General features: G+C 48.8%; 1 pseudogene; it reads left to right on the top strand.

Moving 5' to 3' along the window:
* Positions 1-10,369: 10,369 nt before the first annotated feature.
* LOC129067926 (HLA class II histocompatibility antigen, DP alpha 1 chain-like) lies at positions 10,370-21,039 on the top strand (annotated as a pseudogene).

Raw genomic sequence — 21,039 nt, 5'->3', positions numbered from 1 at the left:
GGCGCAGCTTGCCCAGCGCCGTGATATGCCCGCGGTGACGTCAGTCTGAGTGCCACCGCGCACCAGCGGCAGGCGGTGACGGGAGCTGCCCCCCAGAGGCGGGGGCTGCCCCTCGGCCCCTGGAGCACCCGGGACTCCTTGGGGGGGGGGGGGGGGGGGGGGGGGCTCAGGGCCTCCACGGTTTGCTCCTGAGACAGCTTGGAGAGCCCCTCCCGTTCACCTGGAGCATCACCGTGGGCTGCTCCTCCGGCTCCTAGACCACGGACGCACGGAGCACGGCCCGCGGTGCGGGCTGGCGAGGGAGGAGGGTGGACACGTGGGGACGCCTTTCGCGGGCCCTTGCGCGGGACCTCACAGTGGTTTTTAAACTAAGTCTCTTAAGTGTTACTCAAGATAACATTACATTAGGCATCAGGCTTTATATATACTGGTTTCTCAATCCTCTGCTGACGGGCTTGTTTACTCGGTTCTTCTCACAATCCCAAGTACTGAAGCCGCTCTCATCCTGGACAGTGGGCACAATGAGAGGCTCCTGCACAGTCGAAGTCCAGGGATGTGAAATTCTTTGGACACAAAGTAACGGCTTCTCTCTTTTTATCAAGAGGATTGACAGCAGATATATCAAATCGCAACTTTCCTTTCTCCTTTGGGGCACTGATTCTCAACTAGAAATGTCCCCGAAGAGAAAGCATGTTTAGTTCCTATTAGCAGTGAGCAAAAGACACAAATCTCATGATAGAATAATTTCACCTGCATCCTTGGTTTGAAACTCCAGCTTTTCAAAAACTGCTTAAATGCTAATGAGATTCGTGAAACATTAGTAAAAATAATATCACATCATAAAAATAATGAAGACTAATCATGTGAATTTAGCTCTGCCTTCTGCAATAACCAACGTTTCCAGGGCACCAAGATTTAAGAGTTTTCTGTGTCAATATATGACCTGCTTTGATAGAAATGGATACTCACGTTACCCTGAAGACTGTCACCGAAGCGGAGGGTTTGCCCTGCACAGCAAAGCCTGAGCCCCGCCGGCCCGACCGCCGTCCCGTGTGAGGCCTGCTGGCAGGGGGGCCCCTCGCTGGCAGCCAGGAACCTTGGTTTTGGGAGGGTTCCCACCATTCCCAGACTGATAAGAATGTCCTTAAACTGTCTGTACAACATCATCACTTATGCTGACACCTGCTTTCCTTCTGGGCGCCTGGAATTCTGGTCTGTGCCAGGCAGAGGGCACCCACATGACCAGCCCCCAAGAAAACCCCCGAGTGCCGAGGGCCGAGTCTGTGCTGAGCTTCCCCCGGGACAGCGCTTCCTGTGTGGTCCCCATTCATCGCTGGAGGAGTTAAGTGCGACCTGTGCCCCAGCAGGAGAGACAATTGGACACTCTTGTCTGGCTCTCGGGTTTCACCCCATGTGCCTTTTCTCTTTGCTGGCTTTGCCTTGTGTCCTTTGCTCTAATGAATCACAGCCATGAGTAAAATGTCTGATGGGACCTGAAAGTCCTGGTGAATCATCTGACCTGGGTGGCCTTGGAGACCCCCAGCATTGCCCCGTATCTCATAATATTTAAAAATCACCAAAAACCAACTTCTAGTCATAATTTATAAACATATTTCATTAAAGTGAGTTCCCATAGCCCATGCAAGGAAGTCAGTGGAGAAAGGAAACCTCTCCAAGCTGGGTTACGGCCTGGCTGTGTGTGAGGGTCGATGGAAACCTGTGAGCACCGCAGGGACCAGACGTTCTCGGACCCCTGTTATGTAGAGTTTGGACGTAGGCGGCCATGCCCTGAATAGCTAAGGCAAATAGGACTTGTGTCTTGGTCTTAAATGTCAATTAAAATGATTTACAAAAATCATAATGAACTGTATTCTAAGCTGGGCCTATGTCTGAAAACTGAGAGGCACATGTTTTTGACTCTTTTGAAACTGGAAATGTGCTTCCCCCTGTTTGGCCCGGAAGGGAGGGAGTGAGGCTGATGTGATGAACGTAGAGTTACTCAGCAAGGCTGCCTCTATTAGCGGTTGCAAACAGCAGCATAAAAGAGAACTATGACATGCTATGTTCTTATGCCTGTCACGTATAATGTTGATCTTATGCTTACACTTGGAAAGCATATTCTCAGTGACTGACATGCTTTATCGTCCTCTATGAATTTTAGTGGCAATTTCAGGCTCAGTGTGAGTTCACCTGGGATTGCGGAGTAACGGTTCCCTCCTGACTGGTAAGAGTGCCATGTGAACTTGGGCAACTCCAATGACATAAAGCAAATTTTAGGAGGTCTACCAATTGCCCTCCTATTCAATCAGAATTGATCACCATCAAGAAGTTCATTTCCCCAGGCCTGGCTAACAATGACACCCCCAGTCTCCTCCCTGGTCACCAAACCCTTCGAGCACAAACACGGCCACACAACCATGTCCTTCCTGTCAGAGACAGAGGAGGGCCATGATGCTGGCTTTAGATGGCCTGTGTTCCTCAGGAAAGGGCATCTATAGACTGGAGAGCTTGAGAAAGAGGAAGTGCATTGAATTCAAACACAGCGACTCAGAAACGGATGTCATGGGCAGCATACATTGTAATGCCCTTTTGGAGGTGGGAGGTGTTGGGGAACAGAAGTATCAGGACTCCTGGTTCCAAGGCTACAGGTGATGTTTGAGGTCAGTTCAGCAGCCCTGTGAAGGGGAAGAAGAATTACACACAACCCAGGCTCGGAGGCTACATTTCCTTTCCCTCTTGAGTCCCAGGACAGAAAAAGTAATAGAGAGAGGCTAAGAGTTGGTCTGATGAAGGATGGAGGGGAGTTTCTGGCATCTCCCTGAGCAATGGGGCAAAGCTCATCACTCATACCCACCCAAAGGGGAAAGTGGACCCTTGGCTCAGCCTGAGCAAGAGGGTCAGCCTCTGAGGGTCTCCTCCTCCCCAGGGCACTTCCTATGGTTCACCCTGAACACAGAGCCCTCATTAAATGCTCCCAAACTCACATTGCAATGAAATGAGTGCACCCCAGAAGGAAGGAGGGAGCAAAGTACCAACTATTGGTTGAGGTCCTTGTCATCCTGGAATAAAAGTGAAAGAGGAGTTGGATTTAGTCATTGGGAGAGTAAAGAGCAACATCATCTTGGAAAGTTATACAACCTCTGCATCCCACGCCCACACCACTGGGAATGAGGCAGGGCCCAGTCTGTGGACATAAGCTGACCCCAGGCTTAAAAGAACACCCCGCAGAGCAGGGCTCCTGCTCGGTGGTCTCAGGTGTGTCCTGGGCCAAGGTCTCAGTTTAGGCATCTTCCCTCCAGGGCTGCCTTCGCCTGATCAGGGTCTCATCTCAGTGGCCTCATTTGCTCTGTCATTTTGTGTGGGGGGCAGTGATGGCTGGCCTCAAAAGCCAGGTTAAGCGCTTGGCAAGGCCACACTTGACAGCTTGCATTGGCAAGGCAGCCCGAGCCTGTGGCGGTTGGGAAGGAAACAGTTAACCCCAAGCTTCAGCCGAGTGTGACTGCAGCCTTGGCAGAAGAAACTTTTATCATTTAGGGAAGAATCCTGAGAGAACCTGATTCTGAGGAAGAAGTGGGGCTGGCTTTATGGGAGGAGATGGAGAGGTTGGGAATTTTAACTCAAAAGACTTCACCGTTCCTTTCCCTGTTCTCATCAAACATGGGCTCGGTGGTAAATTGGAACTAAAAGAGGCCATTTCCTGTTTCTAACTTCCTCTCTGGCCCTGTCCTGACAAGCTCTGACCTGGTTCCTGATGTGAGGACCATCAGCTGCAGTAGGTGGCCTGTGGGCCTCGGCCTCAGCGCCGCCTCACTGCCCTCCTGGGCTGCTCCGGCCATGACTGGGCTTGGGGCTGGCCCGCTCGGCTCTGTGGGAGGGCCTCCGCCGCCTCGGGTCCTGGTTGTACAGCTTGGCCCTGGGATCCCGGGAAGAGCACAGTGACCACGGTTTCCCCTTTCTGATCTTTGATGTTGAAGTGTCTCTTTGACTCCTCTGTGAGAACCTTGTCCCTCCAAAGCCATCCCAGCCCATCAGGTACCATTGTGTCGAACAGAGGCATACACTGATCTCCTCTCAGGTAGGAGTTGTGGCCCTGGATGATGCTGGACCCCCAAGGCCTCTCTGTGGGTTGGGCCCACGTGGGGAAGCCCCCGAGGTCGTTCCCCTGAGCCCGGCCCTCTGAGAGCAGCAGGTCTGCCCTTACTGGGGGGGTCTCTGCCCTGAGCCAAAGGGGAGCTCAGCACCACCAAGGACAACACAGAGCTGCCACTCAGGGCCTCTAGCGACCTCCAGGACCACCGTCCTGGAGCCTGGGAAAGGCTGGGGCCTCGAGAATCCCAGTCAGAGCGTCTGTCACTCCACAGGCCTTCCTCCTGAAACATTAGAGATGATGAGCCAGGACAGCCTCCTGAATCCCCTGGCTGTGACTGGGTTCCAAAAAGGGACCAGTTAGCAGGAATTGTCACTCTCCGGGCAGAGGGTTGGTGTAGAGTGTGGGATCCTTCAAGGTGTAAGATTCACTGATGACAGTGTATCCCTTTTCTAAAGGGATCCTCGTTTTGATGAGTCATGAGGGTTTGTGCTCTGTGTTTTCCTCACTCTGGGTCGGGCACCAAGCACGCCATCCCTGCTCCAGGGTGAATGCCACCCGCCCCCCACCCACCCTGCGCACAGCCACGTCCTGGAAATGAGCGAGTCCCGAGCAGTGTATTAAAGATCCAGGGGGCGCCCTAGCCTCTGCGGCTCCATTGGTTGGAGGGTCATCACTTGGTCAAAGGGCTGTGGGTTCAATTTCTGGTTTGGGAGTGTATGGGAGGCGGCAGGTGGATATTTCTCTCTCCAGTGTTTCTCCTCTCCCTTTCTTTCTCCTTTCCTCACTCCCTACAAAGCAATAAAAAAATGTCCTCAGGTGAAAAAAATCCAGGGGGATGAGACTGTCCCCGCAGAGCTCCGACTTCACCCTGGGTCTGACCGGCAGTCACGCAGGGTGTCCGGTGTCCGCCTTCTCCTCCCCAAGGTTCCGCGCGATCCGTTTTGACACCAGAGAAGGCATGGACGTGAGTGTCTGGCAAATTTGCTGTCCTTTCTGGGCCGTGGGCTCTGCATTTCTGAAGTGGATGGCAGCACCTGCCTTCTCAGTGACTCTGTGCAGGGGAAGTGAGAGCGTCCATGTGAAATGCCCGGGAACCTTAAAGGTCCCAGAGTTTTTGAACAGACAAATGAAGTTACACAGGACTATCTTTTTTTTTCACAAGTCAATTATTCTGGGGGGTAGCTTTTTAATGCCAATAATCTCCAACAGAGAAATTTACAGATAGTTCCTGAAATGCAGTAAATATATTCTCCTGAACACAAACTTAAGAGAGAAAATGGCAAAAGAATGTAATTTCCAACAAGGCTATTAAGTACTTAAATAAAACATTGATGCATTGAATAAAAGCATACACACTTATTTAACTGGATTCCCTGTTAGGAACAAGAATGTGTTTAGTGAAGTGGTCAGGCAGGTTTAGCATGAATTTCCTGGCTGTGGAGCCCTGTTTTGCTGCCTCCTGGCTCCCTGACCGTGGACAAGTTACTTCACTGTCTGTGACTTAGGTTCCTCTCATGTAGATGGGAGGTTGTCATGGAGTCCGTGGCACCGGTTTTTTGGGAAAACTAATTGGGATCATACTCATTACCTGTGAATCTCTAAAACAGAGCCTTGCACGTAGCAAGGTATCCAGAAATGTTAATTATTATACTGTAAGACTAGTCTAGAACACCAAACGCCCCCCCACAACAAAACTCTATTCAATAAGACACATTATTTAATCCAACAATATAAGTTCTATCATTTTTATAATAAATACTAGAGAAACTTACTGTATTCTACTCCCCTTTATTAAGTTTCAAACCTCTCTGTAATAAAACAGAGACTATAACGGAAAGAGCTACTTAATGTGAAATGATTAGAGAAATGGTTCTTAAAAATACGGTTTAAATTAAGGTGCCTTATAGGAAGAAGAAATAAAAAGGGTGCTAATTAGAAATGAAACAATGAAATATTTGCCTTCTGTTTACATTCTGGAAACATCAAAGAATTCCTCTAAAATTATCAAAGGTATAAAATGATAATAATATCATTTGATAAAAATAAAATGAATTCCTATATGATACTAAGAATCAACATGAAATTATAAAGATAGTGATCCATTCAGAAAACTCAGTCCAAATAAAAATACCCAATGACACATGTCCAAGCGTTCCCATTAAAAGGAGGGTGATCATGACGTGTCCTTTGAGTGTCCCTCCCATTATCCCCCTTCCCACAGGCGGGTCCTGAGCCCTCCCACCTCCGCTCCGGGTGGGGCCGGCCCCTTCTTGCCCTCAGAGACGCCCCTTCTTCCCTCGGTGCCTGGTTGGCTGAGCCCCTCACGCTGTCCCGCCTCCTCTCCTCCCTCCGCAGGGGAGGGAAGTCAGCGCAGAAATCAGGCCCTCCCTGCCCCCTGCTGCCTCCTCCGCCCCGCCCCCCGCGCCCCGCCCCCTCCACCCCCCCCAATGCCTGGCCCACGGGCCACTGCCAATGCCCTTGCAGACAGAAGCGGCCAGACCGGGGCCACGACCCTGCCCGCCACCGCCCCGCGGCCCGCTGAGCCCCTGTGGAGCTGGGCCATGGTGGGGGGATGATGCGCAGGTGGGCCAGGGAGCGGGGGACTGCGGAGGGTTGTCGCCCCCGGGCTGTTAACTATCCTGAGTCTCTTCTCTCTCATTTTCCCCTTTGTGTGAGCTCATCTTGTTTCCCTCTCTAGCAACAGTTACACCGGCTGTTCACTGAAACCTATCTAGTGCCACATCTCATTTCATTCTCACAGCAACCTTTTCAGGAAGGCATTTGTTTTTCTCATTTTAAAAATGAGAAGATGGAGGCCCAAAGAGATGAGTGTCTCACGAGCCCCGTGTCACAGCATTGACGACTGAAGGGTGACGGGCTCTGCATCCTCCAGGACAGCCTGTCTGTGTCTCTGCCGTTTCCGAGGCAAATTTCTTGAAATAAGGTCTGTAGTATCTGTTTTTGACTTTCTCCTGTTCTATTTAGTCCTCAACCCCCTGCAGCTCCCTGCGCCTCCCCCTCCTCTGTGGTCTCCAAACAATAAAACCTGTGGTCGCTTCTCTGTGTAGCTCACCGGTGTGATTAGTAATATTTGCAGTGTGACCACTTCCTCTTTCTGGAAGTTCCTCATCTCTTTCCCTTGTTCCTCGTCTTTTGTGAGCATGTTTCCTCCTTGTTTTCTTCTGACCCTTCCAGCGTGTCCTTTTCAACCTTTTAAAAAATGTCCATTTCTGCCAGGACACAGGGGCGCACACTCAGATCCTGCTATTAGGACTATGTATTTTCTTGGATGACCCAGTACAAACTTATAACTTCACCCGCCACAAGGACTTTTAGCCTATGTCCCCAGTCCAATCCAGGTTAAGATTCACCCACTTATTTCAACCACCCTCAAATCAACTTCACATTGTCCCCTGGAAATTGAATCTCAGCATGTCCCAAAGAGAACATTTTCTTTTCTGTCAATCACTTTCCTATCCTTCCTTACCTTCTCAGGCGCCACAATTCTCCACGTGCCTGGCTCTCCTGGACCTTCATATCCCTTCTCCCACTCACCATTTACCAAGTCCTGTGGCTTCTCATTCTCTTTACTGCCGTTCAGACCCATCTGCTCTTCTCCTCGCCCGGTGATCCTGCCCCACCTGCACCTCGTCACTTCTCACCTGATTGCCCAGGAGTCCGCCTGGCCTTGCCTTCAAACTGGCCGCCCCCAGTCCCCCTGCCCCACTGTGGCCACCTCCAAGCACACATCCGACCACGTCACTCTCTTGGTTGAAAGCCTTCCACGATTTTCCAGGGGCTGTGGGGTCAAGTCCAAACGCCTGCTCAGCACAGGGCAGGTCCCCGTGCAGCCCCCGCCCCCTCAGCTCTGTCCCACCAACCACAGCGTCTCTTCCCCAGGCACTTGCACGCCCCTCCCCTCCTGAGCTCCGTCTCCTGCCAGCAATGCCTTCCCCCCACCCCTTCTCTGCTTCGCTAACCTGCAGGTGACCGCAGTTCCAGGGAGCCTCACTCAGGTCTCATTTTGACGTTGATGCATTTGATGTTGATGATGACGATGGTGCAGCTTGGGTGCACCTTGTGATTTCTCAGCAGTGATCAGACTGTACGTAGTACGTACTGTAACCGTTTTTCTTTGTCTTTCTCATCCTCTGGATTCCAAGCATTGAGGACAAGGGCCATGTCTTCTGAGTTATATCCTTAGTGCTTGGAGAGTGAAACTTCACAATAAATGTTTTCCTGACCTAATAAAAATGAACATTTTGGGTTCAAAATGCACAGACCTTCAATGTTAGGAATTGGTGAACATGGTAAAAGTGAAATATCCTAAGGTGAACAAACTCCATCCGTGTAACTAAGTCTGTACCATGTTTTCCCCTCTTCCTTTTTTCTTTCAGCTTCTTTTCTGCAGGTGCGCGATTCTCTAGCCACAGAATTCAGAGGAGGACCCCAAGCAGTCACGTGTGACAATGAATCCTGCCACTAGAAGTGTCTAAGGAGAGAAGTGTGTTCCCTGGGTTGGGGCTGTGAGGACGAATCTTTAATTAGGGAGTCAGACCATTGAACCCAGCGGTGTCAGGTCCCCTGGTTCCTCTACTTTTGTCAACCCCAAACTCTGTCATTTTTATTGTTTTACTATAATATTAATAGGGTTTATTTTGTCAATCTTTTGCTGTTTCTTACACATCAGTTAAACTAAGACACTCTCCCAGAGGTGTTTGAAATGCAACAACTTGTATTTCCAATGGCAACTGCACTTAAACACGTATTTTCAATAAGAAAATTTGTGAATGTTGTGTGAATATTAACACTTTGAAATTTAATATGCCTAAAATGAAAGTGTCATGAGCAAAATTATACAACCTACCAGTTTCATTAAATAAAGAAACTTGACGTCTATAATTAAGCACCACGACTCCAGAGGTATTTTCGTTTCTTTCGCTATTTAAACAATTTTCCGCTCCCTGCCCTGCTCTGTGGCTTTCTCACTATTATGCGTCTGGTCCTGTAGGGATTCTGGGAGACCGTGGGAATGAGGTGGGGTGGACCATTCAATGCTGCTTTTTCCAGGAGGTGAGTTACTTTGGGCCCGTTAAATAACCTCTGTGGTCAGTACCCTGACGGGCATAACGATGCCCACCGTGGGGTGCAGGGTGTTGGAAAACACTTAGCCTGGTTTCAGGAGCTGTAACCTTGCCAACAGGCTGGAGGGCCCCAAGGCTGGAGATAATCAGGAGGCCTTGGGAAGGCAGGCTCCTGAGGAGGCTTGGCCTGTACCCCCCTGGCAGGGGCGTAGCCCCTGCCTCTCTGCTTTGCCATGGCTGGTCAATAGCCAACGACGGGTAAGTTACCTTGCGCTGAGGTATACGACCTAAGACAGATATTGGCTGATTTTGGCAGCCTACCAGAAATTGGGGGACACGGAGAAGGGGCAAAAAGACCCCTTGCACCTCTCAGCTTGAATTGGACATGGCTGGAGTCCTCATTGCAGCCGAGAAGCAGTCTCCTTAACCCTTGCTGGCTCCCTCCCCCTGCCTGGCTCAGGCTTGAAACAGTGCAGGAAAGGCAGCCCTAAATCAGATCTGGCGGGTCCCAGGGTAATCAGGCCTAAAAGTAACTTCTTTCGAGTGTGCTCTGTTCCTCCCTCAGATCTCTGGTCAGCTCAGGCTGTGAAGGACCTTTATTTACACCCCTTACCTCGTTAAGACATTTGCTTTATTTACACCCCTTACCTGGTATCGTTAAGACATTTGCTTTATTTACGCCTTTTACTCTGTATCTTTAAGGCACCTTTAAGTCTAATTTCCCCTTATCTGTAGTCTCTATTGTTGATTGTAGTCTCCTCTGGGACCCATGTAAATCAGTGTACTCCTGTCATTTGTCTTGTTAAAAGCATCATATATTCACTGTGAAACTTACCATACTGATGTAATGAGATAACATATGCATTCCTGTTACACATCCCACTGATAAGATTTTCAGTAAAAGCCTTGGAACAAGGGGCGATGGGGCCTTCCCCACTAGAGGGATGTGTCATGGCCTTCTCCAGTGAGAGGGACATCCCCCATCTGCTCCGCTGGCAAACGGAGAAGTGTTTGCGATATTTTGTGTTTATTCTCCATCATCCATGACAACCCCAGGACGGGCTCTGTGGGTTTCAGAGCCCTGCTCCCACCTCAGCTGGCCCCAGCCAGTTTCCCTCAGGTTTCAGGGAGCGCTGCACTCTGGCGGCGTGTCCTCTATAGCTGTCACACAGTGTGACAGTGAGGGGTGGGAGTGATGATTCAGTGAGTAAGTTGAGCACATGGTAAGTTCTCAATAAGTACTATTTTATTATTGTGTTCAATATTATTATTATTGTACTGCAATAACGGATGCTTAAGTTTTCAGGAACAAGAGAAACAAACTGAATTTTCAAGAAGTCATTTATCTCATTGCTTTTCCTATTTCTTTTCTTTCATGTTGGCTCTCTCATGTTCTGTATTTTTTCCTCATGTTGCCTACAACCTTTCTTTACCTACTTGATTTCTGTGTTCCATTTACTTTCCAAATTATTCACCCCTCCACCAACTGCCCTTCTTGTACTTTATGCAGCAACCGCGTGTCAGTGTTCGCTGAGTTCGTCCAGACTCACAGGCCCTCCGGGGAGTTCATGTTCGTACTGATGAGGACGAGCAGTTCTATATGGACCTGGATAAGGAGGAGACCGTCTGGTATCTGCTGGAGTTTATTCATGCCTTTGACTACGATGCTCTGAGGGGTATTGCTGACATCGTCATGGTGAGAAGACCCTTGAAGACCCTGGTCCAGCGGCCCGACCACAGCAGGGCCATAGAAGGCCCTGCTTAGCCCTGCCCGCTCCTCTCCAGCCCCGCTGCGGGGTGGGGGAGCCCCTGTGCCGCACAGGGGAGGGGATACCCAGATGCCCACACAGGATGAAGCCCCGAGAGGGAGCAGGATTCAGTCCACAAAGCCAGGCACTTAGACCATCAGAGGAGGCATTTTCCTTTCATTCAAGGGCGAGGCTGGGCTGAGGGAGGCCAGGGCAGGCGCATGAGAAGCTGTGACTGTGACCCTCAGGGCAAAGGTAGGCCTGGCAGAGGTGGCCCCTCCTCTGGAGAACATTGGGCCTGAGGTGGACCTTTGAGATGCAGATCAGGTGGTAGACTCACCAGGTCCTGTCCCGTCTCAGAGCCTCCTGAGGGGACTGTGTTTCCAAGGAGCCAGTGGGGCTAGGTCAGCCCAACACTCTCATCTGCTGCATGAACAAGTTCTTCCCACCGGTGCTCAGTGTCACTCGGCTGCATGATGGGCAGGTGGAAACCGAAAGGGTGGCTGAGAGCCTCCTCCTGCCCAGCACAGAGTTCAGGCTCCACAGGTTCCACTGCTTGACCGTGCCCTCGGCAGATAGCGCCTACGGCTGCGGGTGGGGCAGTGGGGCCTGGACGGGCCACTGTTCCGGCTCCAGGTTGTGGAGGCCTCCCTCTGCCACCTCCATCCTGACGCTGTCTGTGTTTCCAGGTGCCATCTCTCCTCGGCACCCACTTTCCTTAGTGTGGGTGGTTTTGAATAGATGCCTCCACCAACCAAAGCTCAGTGTCAGGCCTTTACATTACAAGCAAGAAAGCTGATTGTCAGGTATTCGCACTAGACTAGGATAACTCTTAGTTGCTCAAAACAAATTATTTTTTTAACACGGTGTTGGATTCAGTGACACGGATGAAGTTACTGTATTATTTTCTTCTCTGGTACTGTCCTTAGCTGTCTCTGTAAATAAGATGCACCAGCGTTATAAAATGATTGGGAAGCTTTGGGACAACACTTATACTTACAGGAGAGGAAGGAGTTGCTTCTGAAATGTGGTTGGACTCACCCAGCGGCAATGCTCTCGGGACAGGCCTTTGGGAAGGGACTCTGCCTTTCAGCTCAGTGTCTTTGATGCTCATTGCCTTATTTTAGCTTTCAATTTCTTCTTGTAGTTTTGACCTCTCTATTTTTTTTTTTTGAAATGTATCCATCTTATCTAAAATTTCAGACATTGTCATAGAGTTAATCATAAGGTTTTATTTCATTTAAAATGGCATCCTTTTCATTCTGCATTTCCTGTATTTTCACTGATAGTCTTAGCAGAGGTCTATTAACCTCTTAAACTTTCCATTGAGTCAAAACTTGATTTTTTTCATCTTCCCTATTTTTTACTCTTTAATTGAATGCTGTTCTGTCTTTACTATTTACATACTACTTTGCTTTGCTGTTTTCCTGCTTTTCCATTCTCTTAATAGAAATGATGGACTCATTCATTTTCAGGCTTCCTTTTCCCATTAACTTTGTTTAAAAGCTAGATGTCTCCTTCTATGCCCTGCTTTTGATGTACAGATTTTCCCTGAGAACTAAGTGTTCCATCATTTGTATTTTCAGTCCCATGATCATTTCATTGCATGTTTTTGGTATATGGAAATAATTAATTTTTAAAAATTGATTTAGAATTCAATTGCATTATGGACAAAGTCTATGTGATATCAATTTATTTGATCATAGTAAGGCTTCCTGTGTGGCTTACTAAATGTTAAGTTTTCAAAAATTTTCCCTGTGTGCTTGAAAATAGTGTGTATAATATACTCTTTTTGTTGGTTGTATAAATTTCTATGTAACTAATTATCTGATTTTTTTTTAAAAGATTTTATTTATTTGTTTTTGAAGAGATGGGAAGGGAGGTAGAAAGAGAGGGAGAAAAACATCGGGGTAGGCGAGATACACTGACCTGTTGCGTGTCACATGTCCCCAACTGGGGGCCTGGCCCGCAACCCAAGCAAGTGCCCAGACTGGGAATCAAACAGGCGACCCTTTGATTCTCAGGCCAGAGCTCAGTCCACTGAGCCACACCAGCCAGGGCTAATTACCTGATTCTTTTAATTTATTATTTACATCATCTGCTCTGGTTATTTTCTCTCTGCTTCAGCTCTTAGTTTTGCAGGATATGTTCAAACCTTCACCTAAAATTTTAGATTTTCCATATGTAGTCTTTTCCATATTTCTGTCATTTGTTGCTCTTGTATTTTGAAGTTTTGTTTCCAGGGATATATGTGTTCATGATTACTACAGTTTTTCTTTTGCTTTTAATTTTTTTTGGCAGGTACTAGACTTCTCATGTCAGCTATGTGTGTTTCAGATCTGCCTGAAATGTCTTTTCTCATTATTTCAACATTTCTATGTTCTTATATTATCTTTGACTTTTTTAGCTACTATTGAAAATACAGTCTCAGAGTTACTTCATTATAATCCTTTAACCCACTCAATTTGCAATTACCATTACATTAAAATTATACTGTCATATTATTAAAATATTTTGTTTAATGGACTCTATTTTTATTCATTTTTCCCATTTCTTATTTTCTAAATGATAGGCCAAATTCTGTTGTTATATAAGCTGTATGTTCTAATTATACTCACAAAATGGTTTATCTTAATGTCCAAGTTATGTTTATTTACTCTATGGACTTTAAGAACTGACGACTTTCTATATTCTTCCTGCTCCACAAAAGAAACAAGCACTTTGCTGTACATTTGTTTTTCCCCATTATTACCACCATCTGCCTTTGCTATGTTGATATTAACTACATTTTTAGTTTTGGGGCTTCTTAAATTGAAGTTATTGGGGTGATATTGGTTAATAAAATTATACAGGTTTCAGGTGTACGAATCTGTATCACTTCATCTCTGTATTGTATGTGTGTTCACCACCCAGGGTCAAGTCTCCTTCCATCACCACTTCCCCCCCTTGACCCCCTTCTACCTCCCCCACCCCCTTCCCCTCTGGTCATCACCATGCTGTTGTCTGTGTCTATGAGACTTTTTTTTTTTTTTTGCTTAATCCTTTCACCTTTCTCACCCAGCCCTGCCAAGCCCCCTCCTCTCTAACAGTTGTCAGTCTGTTCTCTGTGTCTATGCGTCTGTTTCTATTCTGTTTGTTAGTCCTTTTTTCCCATTAGTTTTCACATCTAAGTGAAATCATTTCATACTTGTCTTTCTTTGACTGGCCTATTTCACTTAGCATGTTCTCCACGTCCATCCACGCTGTTGCAAAGGGTGAGAGTTCTTTCTTTTTCATGGTTGAATAATATTCCGTTGTATACATGTACCACAGGTATTTTTATCCTCTCACCTACTGATGGGCACTTGGGCTGTTTCCAAATCTTGGCGATTGTAAATGATGCTGCGATGAACACAGGGGTGCATATATTCTTCCAAATTAGTGTTTCAGGTTTCCTCAGATAAATCTCCAGCAGTGGAATTACTGGGTCATAAGCTGGGTCCTAACACAGTTTCTCCTATCCTTTTTTAAAACAATTAGTCTCTGTTTTTAAAGATAACAGTAAATTTTATTAAATTATTGGATCTTTCTTATTTTCCACCTTTCTTATGGCCCCCTCTAGGATGTGTTTCTCTTCTGTGGCGGGGGGTAGGGAGAGATTTTTCTAAAAGCTTTTTAAAAGTGGCTCTTTGAATAGCAAAGTGTCTAAGGTTGAAATGGTTGAGAACATCTCCATGTATTAAATGACCATTTGCTGGGGTGTGCATTTTGGGACTGAACGTCCCCTGGCCGCGCCTCTCAGGAAGCAGCCCCCAGGCCGCAGGCAGCGGCTGCTGTGCCGGTGAGAGGGCTGTCTGTCCGACCTCGTGCTTTGGCGGCGAAGGGCTCTCTCTGCAAGTGCTTAGAATTCTGTCTTTCTAAAAAAGTTTTTACACTTTCCTCATAATGTATCTAGATATGTGTGCTTTCTAATACATGTATTCTAAAAACCCTATTTGTCACTCAAGGCACCATTTCAAACTAAATTATTTCATCTTTCTCTAGACCCTAAAAATCTATTTTTTTCCCAGACGTTTCATCTCCCTTTACTATTTCTCCTACTTTTTAGGTGTATGATTATCCAGATATGAGAATATCTGTTTCTATTCTCCATGTCTCATAGTTTCTCTCTTATACTTCCTGTTGTTTAATCTTCCTTCTGCTCTCTTGTTTATTAATCATTCTTCAATTGATAGTTATCTAATTAAATGTTGTTTATTCCAGCCATTATAAAAATTCAATATTTCTGCTTGATTCATTGGTTTATTTATTTACATTTTTGCTTCAAATTACTAATAGCCCTGTTTACTCCTCTCTTTAAATCCTTTTATTGTGAACAGAAGACACATGTAAGAAATTCACAAGGTATTAATGTAGAGCCAGCGACTACCAAGGAGACACCATGGAGCTAGTCCCCGGGGTCCCCAGAGGCCCTCTCCTGACCAGCATGTCACTGGTGAACTTCTCAGGGAGTCGAAGCTCCTTTTACCCACAATGCCTAGCATAGGTCTCGGTACATACTAGGTCCCCAGCACATGTCAGTGAGTAATGATATGAGACTTGCCAAGTCTTGAAGTGGATGTTAATTGAACTATTCACTTGTCTGGATGAAATAAAGCCTGTTTCTGTTATGGGGGGGAAAAAAACCCCAATAAACAATAGACCTCTTCACCATATATGCTGTAATAGCCAGGAGAATAGATGTACAAATATCTCAATCCCTCATCCTTGGGACCTATGAATATGTTACCATGCACAGCCAAAGAGACTTTGCAGATGTGATTAAAGGCATGCATCTTACAATACAGAGATAATCCTGAAAGTAGGGAAAGGGATAAGCTAATCACCCGGGTCCTTCAAAGCCACCATGACTAAGGAAGTGGGGGTCAGGCAGAGAACTGAGTTTCAGCTGCAGTCATTTCTGCACACTGAGATATGACCATCCCTGTTTCCTTATCCTTTAATTAAGTAGTGGATTTTATTCTTGGGATACAACACCTGTACAAGATATTTAATTGTTTTATAGTATATTGGTAGATACAGACTACTATATTTTCCCAGAATTTTCACATCTCTTTTCTTAAATATGATTTGCTTATTTTTTTTTCTTATTTGTTCCCTAACTGGCCTTAGGATCAATGTTATTCATGACTAACAAATAAGTTTTGGCTTTCCCTACATTTTTCATTCTCTTAAATATTTCATAGAAGATTAGTCGTCTTCCTTGAAGGTTTAGTAGAATTTACTTGTAATAGATTCCAAATATGGTTGAAGGAAAAGAGAATTTTTACAACTGCTTTAAAACTTCTTTCTTTGTAGCCTTTTCTACTGATATAATTTCACTATAGTTTTTAGGATTGTTTAAATCCCTCCCCTATCGGCAGTGGCATATTTATCTAAGACACCTCTGTTTTGTTCTTAATTAATTTCACCTGGTTTATTTTTCTTTTCCCAGAACGAGCGGCTCCCAGCCGGCGGGCAACGAGCACCCAGCCGCCAGGTCAGGTCGGGTGAGTGGGAGCCGCGGTGCTGCGTCCACGGGGCGCCACCCAGCGGTCACATTGCGCAGGGACACCTTGAGCAACCTTGCGTGGCTGGAGAGGCTAAGTGTCAGGATCCACCAAGGCCTCTCCCCACCTGCGTACGAGCAGCCCCGCCACACGGATACTCTCTGTGGAATCACCTCCCACACCCGTATCGGCCCCCGCTCCGTCCACGGCGAGAGGCCCATGGGCACATCTCTCCCCCACGTCTCAGGTCCCAGGTCGTTTTCCTCACGTTCCTGACCGGCCAGCCAGCCCATTAGCCACTGCCCGTGGGTCACACATGCAGTGCCCAGGGGCCTCTCTCCCACCCCCGCCCAGGTGCCTGCCCGGCTCGCCGTTCCTGAGGCTGCGGGGGAGCCCGCGCCCAGGCTCGCTGCTCTCCCATTAGATTCTCTTCCTGTGTCTCCATCACAGAAATTTATGTCCTTGGATTTTAAAAAGTTGCAGTGGGTACTTCAATTCAGGATTTCTAAAAGTTTTCAGTAATAGTAATTCTATGTTGGCTTGAGAAGAACTACTTAAAAAATCCAGAAAAGCATATTTTCATGGAGGACCTCACCCACGGAGAGAGGTGGACAAATCATAAGCGCACAGTGGATTTTCACAAAGTCAAAGTTCAGAGAAACACACCCAGGGAACCTTCCCAGCACCCAGGGAGCCTCTCGAATCTTATCTGGTCATAAACTGCCCTCCTCCACCATCCCCAGGGGTCACTATCTGGACTTCTCACACCACAGGCGAGCTCTGTCGGCCTGGGAGGGAGTGGACCGTCACAGCGGGCGCCCCCGCGCACGGGGCTGTCCCTCAGCGTTCCGTCCTGGGTCCCACCCCTGCGGCCCTGCGTGGCTGCGGTTTCGTCACTGTCATGGCGACAGGGGGTTCGATTGTGTGAACGGCCCGCACTTCCTGTCCTCTGCTGCTCATGGGCACTTGTGTTATACCCAGATTTTACAAATCATGCTGCTGTGAATAATTTGGCACACATATGTGTGCACGCCTACGGGGTGTGTGACTAGACGTGAGATGCCGGGTCATAGGGCGAGTGTGTGTTTGGGTGTGGTATGTACTGCCATGGCATTTTTCAAAGTATTTGAATCAACTGACTCTTGCACTAGTAATAATGATAGAATTACTCCAAATTCTTGCCCAGAATTGGTTTTGTCTGAGTTTAATTTTTGCCCTTCCGGGAGTTGTGTGGTGCTATCACATTATGGCTTAATTTGCATTTCCCCTCTGACTAAAACTGTTGGGCAAGTTTCATAACTGTATGGGCCATGTAAATACCCCCACGAGGATGAGGGACTGGACTGATTGCTGAAGACTGAGTCGGACTCTAATGACGTGCCAGCATCTTTGAACTGTTATGATACTTTTTCCTACTAATGGATCTGTCGTCAAAGACCTGTGGTATAACAGAAAAACTACAGTAAAACCTCAGTTCTTGAACTTACTTCATTCCAGAATTCTTTTCAAGAAGTCATTTGTTTGAAATCCCAATCATGCAGGTGACTGACCATACAAGTATCAGCATGAATGGGTTGTCAGGTGAAGAATCAAAATTTTGTTCGACAACTGAGACATATTTTCCATAAACAATTTGGTCGGGAATTGAATTGTTTGAGGTGGGAGACATTCAAGAACGGAGGTCTGACTGTGTTTGGTCTCCATCCCTGGCTCCAGCACAGAGCTCCTAAAAGCCCTGGAATCTCCTGAGTGACAAGGGTGCCAATGCGGTGGCACTTGGCGGAGGGTCCTGGACAGTTTCCAAGGGGGGCCGCTCACCAGAGAGAGCAGCTTGGTCAGGGGGTTGGAACTTGCAGCCTCACTGCCCAGCCTCTGGGGGAGGGGCTGGAGTTCAAGTTCAATCAATAATCACCAATGATTTAATCAATTCTGTCTACACAGTGAAAATTCCATAAAGACCCCTAATAATGGGGTTCACAGAGCTTCTGAATTAGTGAACCCATCCGCATGCTGGGGGCAGGGGTGACCCCTTCCAACTCCACGGTGACAGAGGCTCCAGCTCTCCGGGCCCTTCCCCACCTCGCCCCTTGTCCCTCTTCATGTGGCTCCTCACTCGTATCATTTACAGTAAAATGTGTAGTAAGCACAGCATTTTCCTGAGTTCTGAGTTGATGTAATGACCTTGGTGGGGACCCCTAACTTTTGTAGCCAAGTCGGACAGAAGCGCAGGTACCATGGGGGCCTGACCGTGAGACCTGCTCTGAGGGAGGGCAGTCCTGGGGGATGGAGCCCTGACCCCGGGGGGGGGGGGGGGCGGGAGGGGGGCGGGGGGGGGCGAGGGGAGGGGTCTGAGGCCAAGTCCCAGCACTTCCTGTTGGAATTGAGTTGAACTGTAGGAAACACAGCAGGAGTCCGAGAATCAGATGCTGGGTGAATGGAGGAAAAAATCCCTCACCATCCAATGGAGAAATTCAGAGTAAGAGCAAGCAAGAGGCCCTCTCCTTGGGATGCTATTTATTGGTCGCATGTTCTTCCTGCCAAACCTGAGTGCCTGCAAAGGAACAACATTCCAGTCTCAGGTCTTTGCTCCAGGGATTGAAATTTGTCTTTCTTCTCCAGCCCTCCCCCGGCACCTGGACTCTATTCCTACCTGGGAAGGCACCGCACATGAAGAGTCCTGGTGGGCGCGCTCTCCTCCCTGGACCAGTACGATGCCTCTCCCGCCCCCTCTTCTCCCCCACAGGCTGGCGTCTCCTAAATGCTAAGGGACCCCAGGAGACTTGCAACCAGGGGAGCAATGGGCAGCAGCAGCTCGTCCTGGGCTTAGCCCCAGACTGTTCCCAAGGCCCCTCCCTCTGGCTCTCCTGTGAGCTGACAGCAGCCCCGCCTGGTTTCCTGCTGCTTCAGTCTCAGGCCCTTCCTCGCTTCTCTGTCCGCAGCGTTAATAAGCGCACTCTCAAAAAGGGAAAAGAGCCTCGGTGGGAGGCAGAGACCAACATCCCTCCGTAAAAGAGGGAGCCCCCCTTCCCCCAACATTCATGCATCTGGACACAGCACGAGGCTCCACTGGTCATGGGACCACATGCCAGACTCTGCCTCAGGACATGGGGATGCTGGGCTGTGCACAGTGCACTTGGCAAGGGCGGTGGGAGGGGCAGCAACAGCTTCCGGGTGTGGGGGCAGCAGAGACAGCTGTCCTCGCCCGGTGCCCAGGGTCCCACCTCAGGGGTGCCCGTGGGTGAGCGGTGACCCCTGGGCCCGGCAGCAGGGCCCGTGGCCCGTGTGGCACCCGGCCCAGGCCGGACTGTGATGGCTCCTGGCTGCGTGGCCTCTAGTGTGTTTCTCGGCTTCCCCCCAAATAGCATGAGAACCCAATATACTGTTTTGTCTAAATTAGGAAAAATTGGGTTTCCATTGTTTGCTCCAAGAAATATGCCTGGGGGGCAGTCTCAGGGAGCAGGCTTTCAGGGATTCTATTACGCTGCCCGGGGCCACCTCCGAACCTTCCCCCTGACTCCACCCCGTGGTAGAGAGAACGACAGGTAACCCCCAAACGACAGGTAACTCCCAACATCACGTCTCATAATTGACAATTACATCCTATCTTTTCTTTCTGAGGAAAAAAACCCACCTTTAAATGTGGATGAAGACCCCTCCCCTCCCTGTCTCTGTCACTGACCTCAGGGGCCCCCGTGTGGCTCAGCTCCAGGGCTGCTGGTGGGGCTTCTTCCAGGACCCCCGGCCTCCCCCGGACCCCCTGTCTCAGGGAGTTAGGCACCAGGCCAGCATCACTTGTGGGGACAAGGACAGGCAAGGCTTACGCATGGTCCTATGGGGTCCTGGTCTGGGCTCTGGCCACTGCATGAGTGACCTGAAGTCCAGCAGCACCCGCACCGGCCTGGCTATAAATCCAGAATCTCACACTCGGCTCCACTTCCTGAATCTCAACTAAGTGCGCAGGTGGTTCCTGGGCGCGGGACAGCTTGGGGCTCCGTGGTCTACACGCCTTCTAGACATGGGGACAGACGGTGCAGTCGCTCTGGTGTGTGGTCCCTTCAGAAGGCTCAGCACCGGGGACCTGATTCCAGCTGCCCCCCCTCCCCCGCCATCTCCCACAGCTGTCACTCCCTTGGTCCTCGGTCAGGCTCAAGGCTTTAAGTACCATTCCACCGTGTCGCCTCCCACGTCTATTTGCCCAGTGGACTCGGCTGTCCAACTGCCAATCAGACGACTCCCTCATACCCCTGACACACGTCTCAGCGCCAACATCTCTGAAGATGAATGTCTGTGATGTCCCCTCAAATACGCTGCTTCCAGAGTCTTCCCCACCTCTGCTGACGGCAGCTCCGTCTCTCTGCTTCTGTCCTCTGAGGTCTTTGGTGACCTTGACTCCCCTCCCTCATACCCCAGGTTAAGCATGAGGGGTGCTGTCAAGTCCCCTCACAAGGCTTCCCGAATGCCCCCTCGCCCGCTATTCTCGCCTTCACCCCAGGAGCCTCTCCAGCCTGGAGCCCTGCACAGACTCCCCCACGTCCACGCTGCTTCCCCCCTCGCCCCCAACCCTGCTCTCAGCACAGCAGCCACTGTGA

Source organism: Pteronotus mesoamericanus, unplaced genomic scaffold, assembly GCF_021234165.1.
Source record: "Pteronotus mesoamericanus isolate MK-2021 breed Mesoamerican mustached bat unplaced genomic scaffold, CSHL_Meso_final contig_20, whole genome shotgun sequence".
Classification (NCBI taxonomy): Eukaryota; Metazoa; Chordata; class Mammalia; order Chiroptera; family Mormoopidae; genus Pteronotus; species Pteronotus mesoamericanus.
This window is presented reverse-complemented; position numbering and strand designations above follow the sequence as displayed.